The sequence below is a fragment of the Bombus vosnesenskii genome, unplaced genomic scaffold, assembly GCF_011952255.1.
Source record: "Bombus vosnesenskii isolate JDL3184/JDL3185 unplaced genomic scaffold, Bvos_JDL3184-5_v1.1 scf7180000013355, whole genome shotgun sequence".
Taxonomy (NCBI): domain Eukaryota; kingdom Metazoa; phylum Arthropoda; class Insecta; order Hymenoptera; family Apidae; genus Bombus; species Bombus vosnesenskii.
The window spans coordinates 1,525,854-1,540,645 of NW_022882990.1; the positions used below are offsets into that span (position 1 = coordinate 1,525,854).

A 14,792-nucleotide genomic window follows, 5' to 3' on the forward strand; every position below is an offset into this window, starting at 1 on the left:
CTCACGGTTGTGAATGGAATGACGGAGGAAAGGAGTTGCAAGCCAGACGGTTGATTACATAGTGAACTATTGAATGCGTGACTATTAAAGAACTGTCCTTTCTGAATATCATACACAATATCGGCTTTATATCGTGTCCGGCGGTCAAACAGCGACCCTTGAACTTCGTAAGACGGAGATGAAATGTACTCTACTATTGACTTTGTATAAGTGACTCTATCGTGCCTGGCGGTTGGACCACGATCGTTGATCTTTGTAAGATGCAAATGGATCATAATCTACGACTAACTATATGTAACTGACTGTCGTGTCCGGCGGCCAGACCACGACTTTTAGTTTACGTCAGATGGAAGACAACAGCTCTTGAGAATTGATTTCACGCATCTGCCCGGTTGTTGATCGCTTACGATGAAGGTGAAGGATAGAAGTTTGCTTCTTTTACCGAGTGGTTCGTTGGCCCTTCAAGAGTTCTAGACTTCTCCTAGGGTTCACTCAGCAGTGTCATAGAACCTTACCTTTTCAATTATCTTGAACAGTAATAACTTACACATCTTCACTCAATCTAGTAGCAATATTCATTTAAAAATAGGTAATAATATTTATTTAACAATTGAAAAGAAGTCATGCAGCTGCCAATTGCTGACAAATGCTTTAAAACTCAAGGAAATAAAAATTGAAAGGTATCGCGAATCGAGATCGAATTAATATCTTCCCATGCGTTTCGTGTAATTCTTCAGACTGTTTAAGCGTTTATTGTCATTGTCAGAACTGACGAAGAGGGTTTAGTTAGTACGTAATGAGAAGAATAATGGCGTCGAGTCGATGAACTCAATTTCAGAATGAAAAACGCTACCAACGAAAGAGAGATTAAGCTCGTCCTTTTTTTCTTTTCCTTTTCCCTTTTTTTCTCTCTTTCTCTCTTTTTCTTCGATTCTCTATCGGAATCGAGTAATTCGGTCGAGAATAACGCGGACATATCGAGCGCAATTGGAAATTAATTAATTACTTAACATCAGCGGACCCTTGAAACAATTTGTTCTTGTGCAAAATTTCCTTTGTTACGAGACACGGAAGAAGATACAGAGAAAACTTTACGTGTTTGCATTTTAAATGAATTTAACTTAGTATCTTGTTTCCTGAAGCGAAAGGATCTTGTAAAGGATAGTATTCTCTTTCATTCGACGAAAATTCTTTAAATTATGGTGAAAACTTTATGTTTTGAATCGTCATGTAAAATTATCATTTAGAATTTTTATTTAGATGTTACTATTAAGAATTATAATTAAATCTTTATTTAAATGTTCCTATTTAGAATTATTATTAGAAATTTTATCTAAATATTACTACAAAAAATGTACAGATACTGTTTTCTGCATTGAGTAAGAAATACTTATGCTATTTTCTTTTTATTCTATAATTAATATCTTTTTGAATTTGAGATTGTTAGAATTTAATCTTGGGATTAAGATTAATAATCTGTGGAAGACACAATGTTTGTGTTGAAATAATATAATGTGATATTTACTAAACAATTATTACAAGAATTATAAATGTGCGTTCTGGAATGTAGACAGTTGGCTAGTTATTCACAGACTAACTGGCTTAGTGACCCATGGTCTTTGAAAAGGTTTTGAACCCCACTCTCTATGCAGTAATGAGTGTAACCTGTGTGGATGCCTGTGCGGCGTCACACGTGCCACAGAACCTTCTAGTAGCTTCTCGATGTGCCCGATGTTCTTTCCATATCCTTACGCTTCTTCCGGCGAATTATCGAAAGAGCATGCACGTGCTAGCCGCCGTGGTATATCTGACGAACGCACGCTAGTGGGGATGGCGCTGGGCACCGAAGGGAAGGATTCGTACGATCAATCACCTCATCTACATGCGATTGATATCGTTGTATTCCAACAGAGATAATAATGTAAGCGTAGATATAATTAATTTATTTAGTAAATTGTTAGATCACGTAGATAGAATATATCAATAGCTTCGTTAAATAAATTTTAGCACTCCCACGTCCTGTAGCACCAATATGATATCAAGTGCAGAACAACTATTGTGAAACTATGTCCGATGAAACGATGTTGGTGTCACGCGCAAGATATCTAAAGTTTACGAACTTGAAATTTTTTATCAGAAAACGTCGGTTACTGGTTAAGGTTACTAATAAATTTATGCGAGCATCAAAGCGTTAATGTCACGTCCACTACGTATATAATCGATAAAAATAGTATGGAGATTAAATATTGTAAAAAATTATGTTTCAGTGGAGAAGGAATTCGGAATTTAGTTCGAAACTCTATCTATTTATTCTTAGGATAATGTAAGTAAATGTGTTTCATGATGCTTTGGTAATCACATGTTCATGGGTCAGATTTTTTTTTTTAATTTATTTATTTATTAAAATTATAATCAATTCTCGCGTTGAGAATGAGTTAGATTTAAAAATTAAATGTGTATGTGTTTAAATTCCAGCAATAAGTTCGTTTAATATCATTTATTTATTTGGTTTGTATGAGTGACAATGATCGCGTGAATATGATAAAAAAAAGAATATGAAAAGTAATGAATAGAGTGATGTGACTATTCAAAAGATGAAACCAATAAGAATTTGCATAGTAATGGTTTATGAATATTGTAATTTTATAAAAATTAACATTTTACTTTTCATAGTTAGTATCTTTGCTATAATAATAAAAGCTTTTAATAAGAAAAAATTTCTATTCAGGTTTTAAGTAAGAATAAAGGAATATGGACATTTTGTATACATATTAATATCTTCTTTTCTGATGTATTAGGAATATTTATAATGAAAGACATAAATATTATGTTAATAATTAATTCAAACTTATGCAATATGACTGATTTAACTCGAAGCACTGAAATACTCCGAAATGAATGAAATGTTTCAGACATAAAGTTTAGGTATGATATCGAGAGTGGCATACTATACCCTTGTCTATTTGACCTTGCAACGACATTGAAATGGTCCTGTGAAGGTCATATTAACATCTTTAAATATGAACCAGCTTTTTTATAACATATGCTTGCAGCTGATATTGAGACGTTTGCAAAACACTACACACTACAGCTCGTGCAACAAGTGTCATAGTATTTCTGAAAATGAGTATTTTATACCTGGTAGTTTATTATTTCTTTCTAGATTTTATATTGATCCTATTTTCTTTCCCATCTTTCGTATCCAATTGGCTGTATGAAAAGACATATGTACAAACATTATATTGTATATCAGATACATAAAAATACATAGGAAGGTACAGAAAAAGTTATTCGTATTCAAATAGAGACACAAATGCCCGGAAACTCTCCTACTTGTCTTTCAATATCGTACTAAGTTTTATCACCGCAGCAAAATATTTCAATATTCTTTATACAATGACAAAATCAAGATAATAAAATGGTTAACCAATAGTTCAGATTCGATTTTTTAGCAGTTTTATAGATGAGGTGGACAATGGGAAAAATTTTCTTAAATGTTGCAAAGTAAAAATGAACTTTGAGAAACAACAAATACTTTCCTCCCAACAACATTTTATTTATTCACTTTTTCACTATTTTCTCCTTGATAATACAGGAAAGTTTAAATCTTTAAAAATTTTCTTCATATCAGATCGATTTAAATTTTCTATGTATTTTATATTTATAGTATTTTACATTTGAGAAACTTTAATATCTTTATTTAACTTCATATCAATACGTTTGATCGACAACTTATTTTCGAAAGTAATATAATTATGTCATATCCAACAGAATGCGTTTTCATTTTGCCTGATTCTTTCCTCCGTAATACGATAGATTGGTAGAGAAATTGGTACACAGATAGAACAACACTCGAGTAACGACTTCGAGTGTCAGTTTTCCACTATCTTCTTAGACCATTGCCCGTATCGACCCTACAAAGTCGTAGAATTAATTCAAAAGTAATCTGTACGCGGTCGAACTCGAACGAGATGTATCGAGACGAGTTGGTTCTAGCCGGAGCTAATTGCACGTACCAAGACAGACTATTCGGGAAGTTTTAACCCTTTCGCTACTACGGGCGACTACAGTCGCTTTCCGTAAAATGTCACTGACATACTACGGGCGACTACAGTCGCTCTGCATAAGATGCCACTGACGTATTACGGGCGACTATAGTCGCGCTGCGTAAGATGCCGCCTATTGTACATACGACGAGTATTGTACATCCTCAAGTCTTTTATTAACAATAAAATGGTGTAACAAGAGGGCAGTGTATATGTTGTTCTCTTTCCACAATGAAAAATTGGTTGACACGAAACGTCATCATCGTACACAAAAAATTATTAAAAAACCGAAGTGTGTTGTCGATTATAATCGATTGATGGAAACTGTGGAGCGAATCGCGATGCCAGTGCCAGATTTGCGATGTTCGCCTATGTGTAACACCATATTTTGAAAAATACCACACGCAATACTATTATTAAAAGCTACTAGTATCATACAATTATATTATATTACATCATATTATCATATTCTGTAATGTTATTTGTTTCCAAATTGTGATTAACCCTTTCGCTTCGGGTGCCGCTTATAGGCGCTGCCAGCTAGATGACCTGTGGGTAACGGGTGCCGCTTATAGGCAGCAACCACGCGACGATCGGCACCCCAGATATCAGGCATACACCAGTGCCATCTATAGTCAATAATATACTTTTTCGTTACCGGCAGAGCATTTTCTGTTGATTTTATTGACATATTGGATTAATCGCTTCTTAAAAGTTACTCATTGTTGAAACAACATCAAAACATATCACGCAATATATTTTATATATCCAAACGATCGTATCGAAACGTTTCATGCTAAAAAATCTATTAATCCACTGACAGTGAAACAAAGATTGTTTTATTATTGTTTTATTCAGCACAGTTGTTATTTAAGACTTAGGAAAACATTTATACAGCAATCACGCCACTGTGCGCATTTGCGGCGCGCGCCTCCGGACAGGGAGAGCACTTAGGCGGACTGGACTGCCGAAGCGAAAGGGTTAAAAGTGAGTGTGTTAAAAAGCTATAAATACTCTGTTTTGCGGAAAGTTTTTTTTCTTCTAAAAACACCATCAGAGGAGCGGTTTGCAGTGAGGCGTAAACGCGGCCGCTGAGATCTTTCTCGCCTACCGTGCACTGTTTTGCCGCCGCGGATCGTTCAGCGAGAGTGCCGCGGCGAAGAAGCTGCCCGTAGCGGAAGGGTTAAAGTTCAAATCGTTCAGCGTCGAATCAGTCGGTCGACCATCGATCGACGAACGATTTAATATCGTTTGAACGTAACCACGAGAGCGGTAAATTATTTTCCGCGACGGAGTGCAGTCGCGTAGATGCACCCATGACGAGCGAATTCAATTCACATTTGAAAGAGACTCGTAGAGGTTTTCCACAATCTTAACATAACTTTTCTATTTATTCTATTTAGAATAAAGTCGTCGTTTATTTCTCCACGATACTTAAGCTCCATTGCACATATGAATTTACTTCAACATTCATAGCCTATTTACAAAGGAAGCACTTATAAAAATGAATTTATTTATTTCATAAAAAATAGAAAGCAATAGAACCAAACGAAATACTAATAAATTGAACAGTTTTTAATTCAAAATCACTTTATTATTCGTGAAAATAATCTGTTGGATTTGTAGGATTTTTACTACAATTAGTTTATTAATAATAAGTGGATTAAATAGATGTTGATTAAACAGGAGACGATGGTTGTTTAACGTAAACTGATCACAATAACGTATTATAATTTAGACAGTTACAATTAATTTGCAACTCTCGTCACTACTCTCTCGACAACACTAGCAATATTATCTCGACAATGCAATTCGCACTCTCTGACTTCTCGATTCACACTCTTTGACCTCTCAACTAACACTCTGACTATTAATTCGTCTAGAAAGACGAAAGGGAGAACCCTTAGCATTCCTTTGTCTTTATTCTTAGCCCCACCACGCACGTGTTTCTCAACCGCTCGTGGCCAGGGTCACGCAAGCCTTTTCCGCGAAGCTATTCGATTGAAGGACCGACGATACATTGTTGGGCCTGTCGACAGTTCGGCTTTCTCGCGACATTGTTTATAGTTCGTCCGATATCTCTTAGGCCTTTCGTCCACGATACTACAGATATACGTTAATTTCTTAAAAACTGATAAATCAAGTTTTAAGTTTTGTAAAAATGAAAGGTAACATTATTAAGACAAGCAATACTTTAATATTTTGAAAATTTTTTGACAATGAAAAAACATACGTTTAACTTCGGAATCAAATATAGGAATAATTTTGGTAATATGGAACTGATAGACAAAGTACTGAGTCTTAAAACTGCTGTCCTTTAGAAAATAAGAAATTTTACCTATCATGTGTTCTTTTCCTATAATCTTCTTATGTATAGTTGGTACATATTGATAAAAATAATAGTAAATATTAATTAATATATATAATAATAATATTATATAATTAATAATTAATAATAATATTATATAATAATATATATATTAATATTAATATATATTAATAATTGAAAGTAGATAGAAATATGTGTTTTTTAGCCACATTCTGAAAGTTTCGAAATTTTATATGACGATTCAGATATTCGCTATAAATAAGCATAAAATTGGTGAGTGGTATAAAAGGAGTGATATATTCCTTGTTTTAGTTTAGATAGAGCAGGATATCGGATTCTAGTTATTTCAAAGATACAAAGTTAACAGTAACGTTCGTAAATTATAACTTTGAAAATATAGCAAATACATCGGTTTTCTTATAGAATTGTATGAAATATCCGAGATACTTATAGACGGTAGCGTATGCCACAAAAATTATGAGATTTGAACACATTCCTCTAGTCTAAAGTCTAGGTATACTCGTGTGACGAATGAATTCGATTCAGATTTCAAAGAACTACCTCGTAGAGGTATTCCGCTGACGCCATTTCTCCACGATGAATAGTGTAAGTACTTATATACGTAGAATGGAGAGCTCGTGTTTTCATCCATGTCGACTCGTAAATTAGCCGATGCACTTCCACTAGCGCCATTATTTTGCTCGAATGGCCCGCGATTCTTGTACGCACACCTAGATGTGTTTGTACACTGGGTAGTCTCCTTTCTGCTTTTAGCGTGAGCTACTTTCTGGTTGACCCGTTTTTCTGCAAAGCTGCAGCTGAAAAACGCGAATTTAATTGACGAGACAAAGCGGCCAAGAAACGGAAGTAACGTAAGACAAATTTGAGATACAACTTGTCAAGGAAGGCAATGTAGAAGAGGTTTGAAAAGGAAGTGGTTTCTATATTCAGTCAAGTCAAATTAATAGTTAATTAACTGTAGCCGATTGTTAGCAACAGTAACGGATATTGTTATATTGCTACATTATTTTATCAATCAAAGGCCATAGGTGAAAAACATGACAACTCGCATTTCCCGTTTTCCTATAAGACTGTAATTTTTAAATTCTTATTTTTATCTCTTTCTGCCGTTCCTCCTTCATTTCGTCATTAAATATTGCCACTCTTAATCCATATTATATGATATACAATATCATGTATTCATTATTTATACTCATATTTCTATTTATTTTATACGTTTACCATTATATTCCTCTATTTTATATTTCATTCACAATTTTATGGGTATAATATACATATACATTTACAATACACATTTTACAATATACATTTTATATTTTACCATGTTGCCTCATCTTCAAACACATAATATCTTCTTCAAATAAGTATAGAATTCCTTTTTCCCTTTCGTTAATCACTGTATAATTTCACTTGATCACAGAAGTATACACAATATGTTAGATCTACACTATATTGTGTATAAAATTATATGTAAATCATTAACATAGAAAATAATTTCAAATTTATTTTTAACAAATACTTATTATTCTACAATATTTATCTATTTCTTTATTTTATTTATTAATTTATACTACATTATTTACTGGTACAATTTATTTATGTATTCTTATATATTTTATTCTGATAATAGAATCGATGATAATAGAAAAAATAATGTTTAAGAATAAACTAGAATTTGCATTGAAAAATTATATGATAGAAACACACTATTAAATATTCAAGTAATTGAATACTTTTAATCGAGTGTATCTAATATAAAATCATCATTATCCATCTCGAACTTCTAATCAATTTGACTCAACCCGATTTGGAATTCTGCATCGTTTCTTTTTGTTAAAAGCTTTTTTACACCTCTACAAGAAAGATGTTTAATTTTACCGGATGAAATTGTTGAATTTTTAATCTTTTGATTTGAAAATTGAAAATTGAAAATTGATTGAAAATTTTGAAAATTTTGAAATTCACAATTGATGATATACTTGTATGCTAAAGGTACGGACAGAATGCACAATTTTTCCGCCGGTCAACGTGGCTTTTAAAGCGGAAATCTCATTTCAGTGTCACGATCACGTGCACCGTATAAAGAATTCATACCAGAAACTACTTTGCATCCTACTTTCCGGATGGTTACGTAGATTACGTTCGACGATAGGTGTATTTTATTTTTCAATTTAAAATATATGTATATAAATATATATATACATATGTATATGAGGTGAATAATGTGTATGCTTGTTTGATAAAGAAACGAGTGCATGAATTCGTAATAGCAAAATATATTGAAATAAGTATAAGTACAGAGGTAGTGTATGCTGATTTGAATCGTCGCTCTATCAGTGGCTACAATACCAAAAACAATATACGGAGCACGTTCATACGTTTATATAGACAGACGTTACCACAAAAAGTTAACCTTCTTGTGTAACTCTAGCTGAAGATTACAAGAAACGACAATAACAATCTATTCAAATTTTTTTTGTTTTTGGACCTTGTAACCGAAAACAAGGTTAGTATTGAACGGCATAATAATATGGATCTCTTTCAGTTTTGAATTTTTTTCGGTTCAACGCTGGAACTTTTTTTACGGCCCTGGGCTGCTGTGTATGTAATATCTAATTTCAATGTTTTAGTATTTAATTTCAATATTCGGTTAATTTGAAATGACATTAATTAAAGTAAAGAAAGTTTGTAGCTCTACTCTTTCAACTAAACTGTTTCTCCGAGAAAAACATTTTTTTGACAAAAACTATGGGCTATTGTTAAAAGTGGATTAATTTTGTTTACATGCAGTGACTCGCAAGAACATTTGAACGTATAATATAGAGAACTTTTATAAATATATTATATTAATTATTGAAATTTTTTGAACTTTCGTTAGCACTGGAATGAGAGACATGTTCATCGATTATTATTGTATTAGCAAAATTTTTAACAAATTCAAAAATGTATATGGAAGATGCAATACATTTACTGCCAACGGAAACTTTCTAAAATATTGATGATATTAAGCAAAAATAGCAGTAATTATTTTATTTATTATATGACAAAATTACTACACTATTATTACGTAATAAAAATGACATTCTGTGCACACCAATGTTATGTGTTTTAGTATACTATGTTCTAATAGTAAATATCAATTTAAAGTAGCACACTTTCAAAATTTTCTTTATAGAACAAATGAAAAATTAATTCTAAATGAATTGGCAATCTTACCTAACCATTAGATATGCTTAAGTTAGAAAAATTTATCAAATGTCCAGCTGGACAAATTGTAAAGTATAAATTAAATAATAAAAAAAAAAATTAGATATGATGGTGAACCTATTGAGGCTATACTAATTACTGAACACAGTATAGTATTCGAATAAGCCAACTTCGTTATAGTTTACTTAGATTTTCCTTTGGAGGACTAATAAAATTTATCTTAAATTAATATATGACATATTAAATGTTGCATCAACTATTTTATCTAAATCAACTATTTAAATGAAATTAGTAAATACAAAAATGCACTAAAAGAAGAAAACGGATTCGCAGAGTTTCAACGAACGTAATGTTTAAATTTACATTCTTTTATTTTGAATATGTCATAAATAAGACTTCAGTGGAGTTATATATGTCGGAGATGAAAGGAAAACCGGAGCCTTCCCTTTGCAATTTTGAGGAAGCCTTCTAATGCTTTAGCCTAGATTTTATCATAACTGTAATTAAGCAATTGTCAAATTGTCATTTGTAATTGTTTGACATTTGTGAAAGTGAAAGTGGTTTCGAGGTGACAACTGGTCGCCGAACGTAGCCACGGTCACGGGATAAACGTTTTGCCTGACGAAGGTGTGGGTCGGTTGCATTGTTCTCCCTAGAAATCACATAGAATTGTACTTTAGAGATGTTGATATAATGGGACACACGTTGTATTAGGAATCAATCTCCAGACAGAAACTGCCTAGTAACGGCGTTTGGATCTTTCTCGATGTTTCCAAAGAGTATACAACAAACTTTTGACAGAAATTGCCTAGCAACAACGATTGGAACCTTCTCGATGTCTCCAGCGAGCATATAACAAACAAATGCAGTCGTATAGCAAAAAAAAAAGATTTTCATCAGATATTCATTCGTGTGATCGCCTTGGAAAGTGATACATCGAGCAATTTACCGAGTGTCTCAGCAATCGTATTTTTGTGTTTAAAATTATTCTACGCTTAGTAAAGAGTTATCCCGTTGACCGTGGATTCGTTTGAACCCCGGAACATTGTTAATAGCGTTAATTAAATTCATTATTCGTAAAACCTATTAATCGTTAATCTCATTATTCGTTAAATTTATTATTCGTAAGACATATTATTCGTTCCTCTTATTATTCGTTAAACTTATTATTCTTTAATCTAATCATTAGTTAAACTTATCGTTTGTTAATCTTATCATTCATTAAATTCATTATTCATAATATTTTGTAAAATCTTGTTTATTCGCGTAAATATATTCTCTGCTTTGTAAAACAATGGCTAATTCAAACGAAGAATCATTACGCGCCTTAAATCCTAATGATAACCCGACATATAAAAAGCTTTTCAAATGTTATGCATATTTTTAGCTCATTTCTAATAATAATGGAATAAAATTCATGTAACAATATTTGTAGTTTAAAGTAATTAGGATGTTTTATTAAAATTTGTGTACTCTCCTCGTTAAGATATTATTAAAGTATTTATTTATTTATCTATTTATTTATTTAACAGGCATAGGCCCTTTGGTATCGAATATATAAATATAATGGCGGCACAAGGCCGTAAAAAAAGTTCCAGTCTTGAAGTCCGAGGCCAGAACGTCGTAAAAAAAAAAACTTTGGAACTTACGGAAGAGCGTTTCGTGTCGGAGACACAAGAAATCACGAAACTGATAGATCGCCGGTGATCTGTTCGCGTCGCAGTTCGAACGTTTCACGAATAAGGTGAAAAAATTGAATTTCGTATAAGATGATGGAAATTTTATTATATAAATTCGACAGAGTGACGGTTCAAAGTGTTACAAGAAAATGTGTTGAGCGCTAATTTAGGAGGTTTCCTATATTGATGTTTTAATCCCTTTGGAAAGGTTATCGTCGGATGTATATCAGAGGCGGTTATTCGGTTACTGTTTTGTTATTATTTCGATAACTGTGGCATGCAGGATGTTTCGTCTACTTGATTACTGTTTTTGAGCGGGTAGCTTTCTTGAGCGTGTGACAAGCGCAAGGGTCTTTGGCGAGAGAAAATACTGTTCCCCTACCCCAGAGGCCACCCTATAAAAGGGAGAAACTAAGAAAGCTCGTGACGGTGAGTGCGGGCAACAGCTCGAGCGTTAGTAACATTAATGAACACACTGTAAAATTAATATACCGAGTATTCCTTTGGCTCCTTTTACGTCTTACGCCTCAAATTGGTGACTCTGGCGTGATCTCAAGCGAAGGAGGTGGACGTATTAGTGTCATATAGACGTCGTTTCCACGAATCACGAGTATTCGAGATGGCAAATGCCGGCGGGGAAGAGCTCGAAAGTGCGACGAACGCCATCGACATTGTGAAAGCAGTGAGCAAACTCTGGATACCGCCATTTTGGCCGAAAAACGTCACGGGGTGGTTTATCGTGTTAGAAGTGCAGTTCAGGAGTGCGCGCATCGCGAGTGACGAAATGAAATATAACATCGTCATCGGGAACCTACAGGAACGATACATGGAACTAGTCAAGAACATAGTGCTCAAGCCGCCGGCGACGAGACGAACTGTTGAAGAACGAACTTATTAAAAGACTGGCTCATTTGAACAAGGAAACGCAACGCAGAAAACCGGCTCCGCCAATACGCGCTAGTGATATTAATAAAGACAGTGTTGACCAAGTACTACCTTCGCACCCTTCGCGTCTTACGCCTCAGGTTGGTGACCCCAACACGATTCTTGACGCTGCGAAAAAGTGGAAGTTATTCGAGAAAGAACAAATGGGAGATCGGACGCCGTCGCAGTTTTATGAGGCATTGAAGAGCCTGGCCTTCCTCTCGACTCCGGACGACTTCCTCCTGGCGGCGTGGAAAATCCGTCTTCCGATATACATGAGCAAATCCTGGCCGTCGGGAACGAAACGGACCCAAACTTCGTGATCAAGATCGCAGACCGGATACACGAGATAACAGCAGAGGCAAGCCGAATTTCAACGGCAATCAGACGACGGTACTAAGACTGCGACGGGATACGAGATGGGCTAAACCAATTGTAAGCGGAAAGTAGACACTTAGCATCGATAGCCGACGCCCTCCAAAAAGACGTTGGAAACGCCGCCGAACGCGTTCCAGAGAAAGGATGCAGCACCTGGGCCTATGTTGCTACTACGAAACCTTCCAAAGTTGCGCAACAAGGTGCCGTCCCCCATGTAGTTGAAAACAAGGAATTGAACCCGACCTATGCGTGTACTTGAGCAACAGATAACGCGGTGTCGCGAACGGAAACGAGTACGAACCTGTATTTTCGACAAGCCTTCAAGTGGCATTTTGTAGTGGCGAACGTTAACACGCGAATTTCGAAAGTTTGACTTTAAGCACACAGATTGGTCTGTGATTAAAGATAGTGTTTCTATCAGCGTTCAGGCGAGTTATCAGTTTATATATAGGGTGATTTTTCGAATCGTGTTTTAATTACAAGAAAAGGAACGAGTCCAAAGCTCTTTGTGTGGATATTGAATTGTAGTTAGTGGAAAACAGATCAAGCGATCTGAAACATATTTCCTGAGATCAACTAAGCGGATAAAAATAAACGCATAGGACATCGAATTTAATTTGTGCAAACGAAGCTGTCAAAAAGAAAAACGCGATAACAGAGCCACTTAAATGGAGGATTATAATCGCCCAAAATACAAACATACGCATTAGGATGTAATGTCAACATTTTTCTCCTTTTCACATAATATTTATCATCGAAGAGAACATTAAATAGAGGGGTAAGTATACAAATCTAATAATGCAAATAACATCAGACGACTTACTTTAACGTATAATTGTTCAATGCCATTTTCCTCACTGTCAATGCGTTAGCTATTAAAGATGTTCGAACCGCTATTAATACTCCTCCATCTCTCTTTCTTTGATTGCTTTAATGTTTCTATTAAGTCCATAAATGTTATGTGAAAATATGAATCTCGAACGCCTAGGGCAGCTACCTGTCCTTCGTCATTTTCGGCTGTAAAACGAGAAGGCGTCAACGCTTGAGGATTGTCATAAATGGCGTGTGAGCCAGCAGGCTTCGATGTTTTGCGAGTATTTTTTCTACAGTCATTGACATAGACAAACGTCGAAATAAAACGCCGTGAGTTTGGCATTTTCGAATTTACAGAACGTGCTGTAATCGCGACTGCCTTAAGTTCACTTCTTAGTATTTTCTTATAGAGTCGCAGATATTCCCTATAAAGCAGTTCTCTTTGTCAGTGAGAATAACATTGCAAAGATCAGCAGTATTAGAAATAGCATGATGCATTAATAACAAACTTCGTTCTCAGTCACTAACAATGGGTCTAAGGGAAGTATGACCGAGGGACGGATTATGGTTTCTGGTAGGTCCCGGGACGTAACAACATAGAACAATTGTTTAGCAACGCGAAGAAACAATATTTCAACATTATATGTATCGCAAAATAAAAAATTCATTGTGGCGCCACGGGCAATTCCTGTAAAACTTGCGTGTTTTTCAACGTGTTAATAGTTGCAGACGTATGATTATATTCCTTTATACCTGTAATGAGGCTAAATATATTAATTGTCAGTGATTGTAAAGAAACAACATTTTTTTATATTTTTAGTATGGTAAAATTCCGAGCTTATCGATTTATATAGAATAGGAGTTCACCAATTCTCTCTGCTATGATTTTCCTTTCATATAGTACAGTTCATTTTCAGATAATCGAATTCAATCGACAGGAATTCAATGAGTCGAATAGTAACCAAATTCCGTTCCAATAAGTGCAGTCTTAGTCAAAATTCTCAATGCGAGAATTGATTATAAAGTACTTGTAAATAAAAAAAAAAAAATAAGTGGAGTTCTGCTGTAACAACGAATAACGTTTCAATAAAAGATGTAAAACATAAAAACAAATTTATTAAATATATTATCACTATAAATATAAGTCATATATATAGCGTGTTTGCTTTCATATATTATTTGTTATTGTTACGTAGAGCAATAATTTCATTATATTAATATTAATGATTATTATGATGTTATAATAATATTAATGATCTTTAATTGTTACGCCACGAAGCTTACCACAGGCTGTATTTTCTAACCGTCGCTCGCGGTCCTACAACGTCGCAGGCAGACCGTCTTATCTGCCCGCCGGATCATATACAATGTATCGACGAGAGCATAGTTGTCGCC

At 34.4% G+C, this 14,792-nt stretch overlaps 1 protein-coding gene and 1 long non-coding RNA gene across 3 annotated transcripts in view; one reads left to right on the plus strand and one right to left on the minus strand.

Moving 5' to 3' along the window:
* LOC117237068 overlaps positions 1-14,792 on the plus strand; it is a 292,163-nt gene that overhangs the window by 206,123 nt on the left and 71,248 nt on the right. The window lies entirely within an intron of this gene.
* LOC117237076 lies at positions 3,547-4,126 on the minus strand. Its single transcript, XR_004493942.1, has 3 exons — positions 4,096-4,126; positions 4,017-4,051; positions 3,547-3,914 (listed from the first exon to the last, which is right to left on the minus strand). It is a non-coding gene; the product is annotated as an uncharacterized LOC117237076 (long non-coding RNA).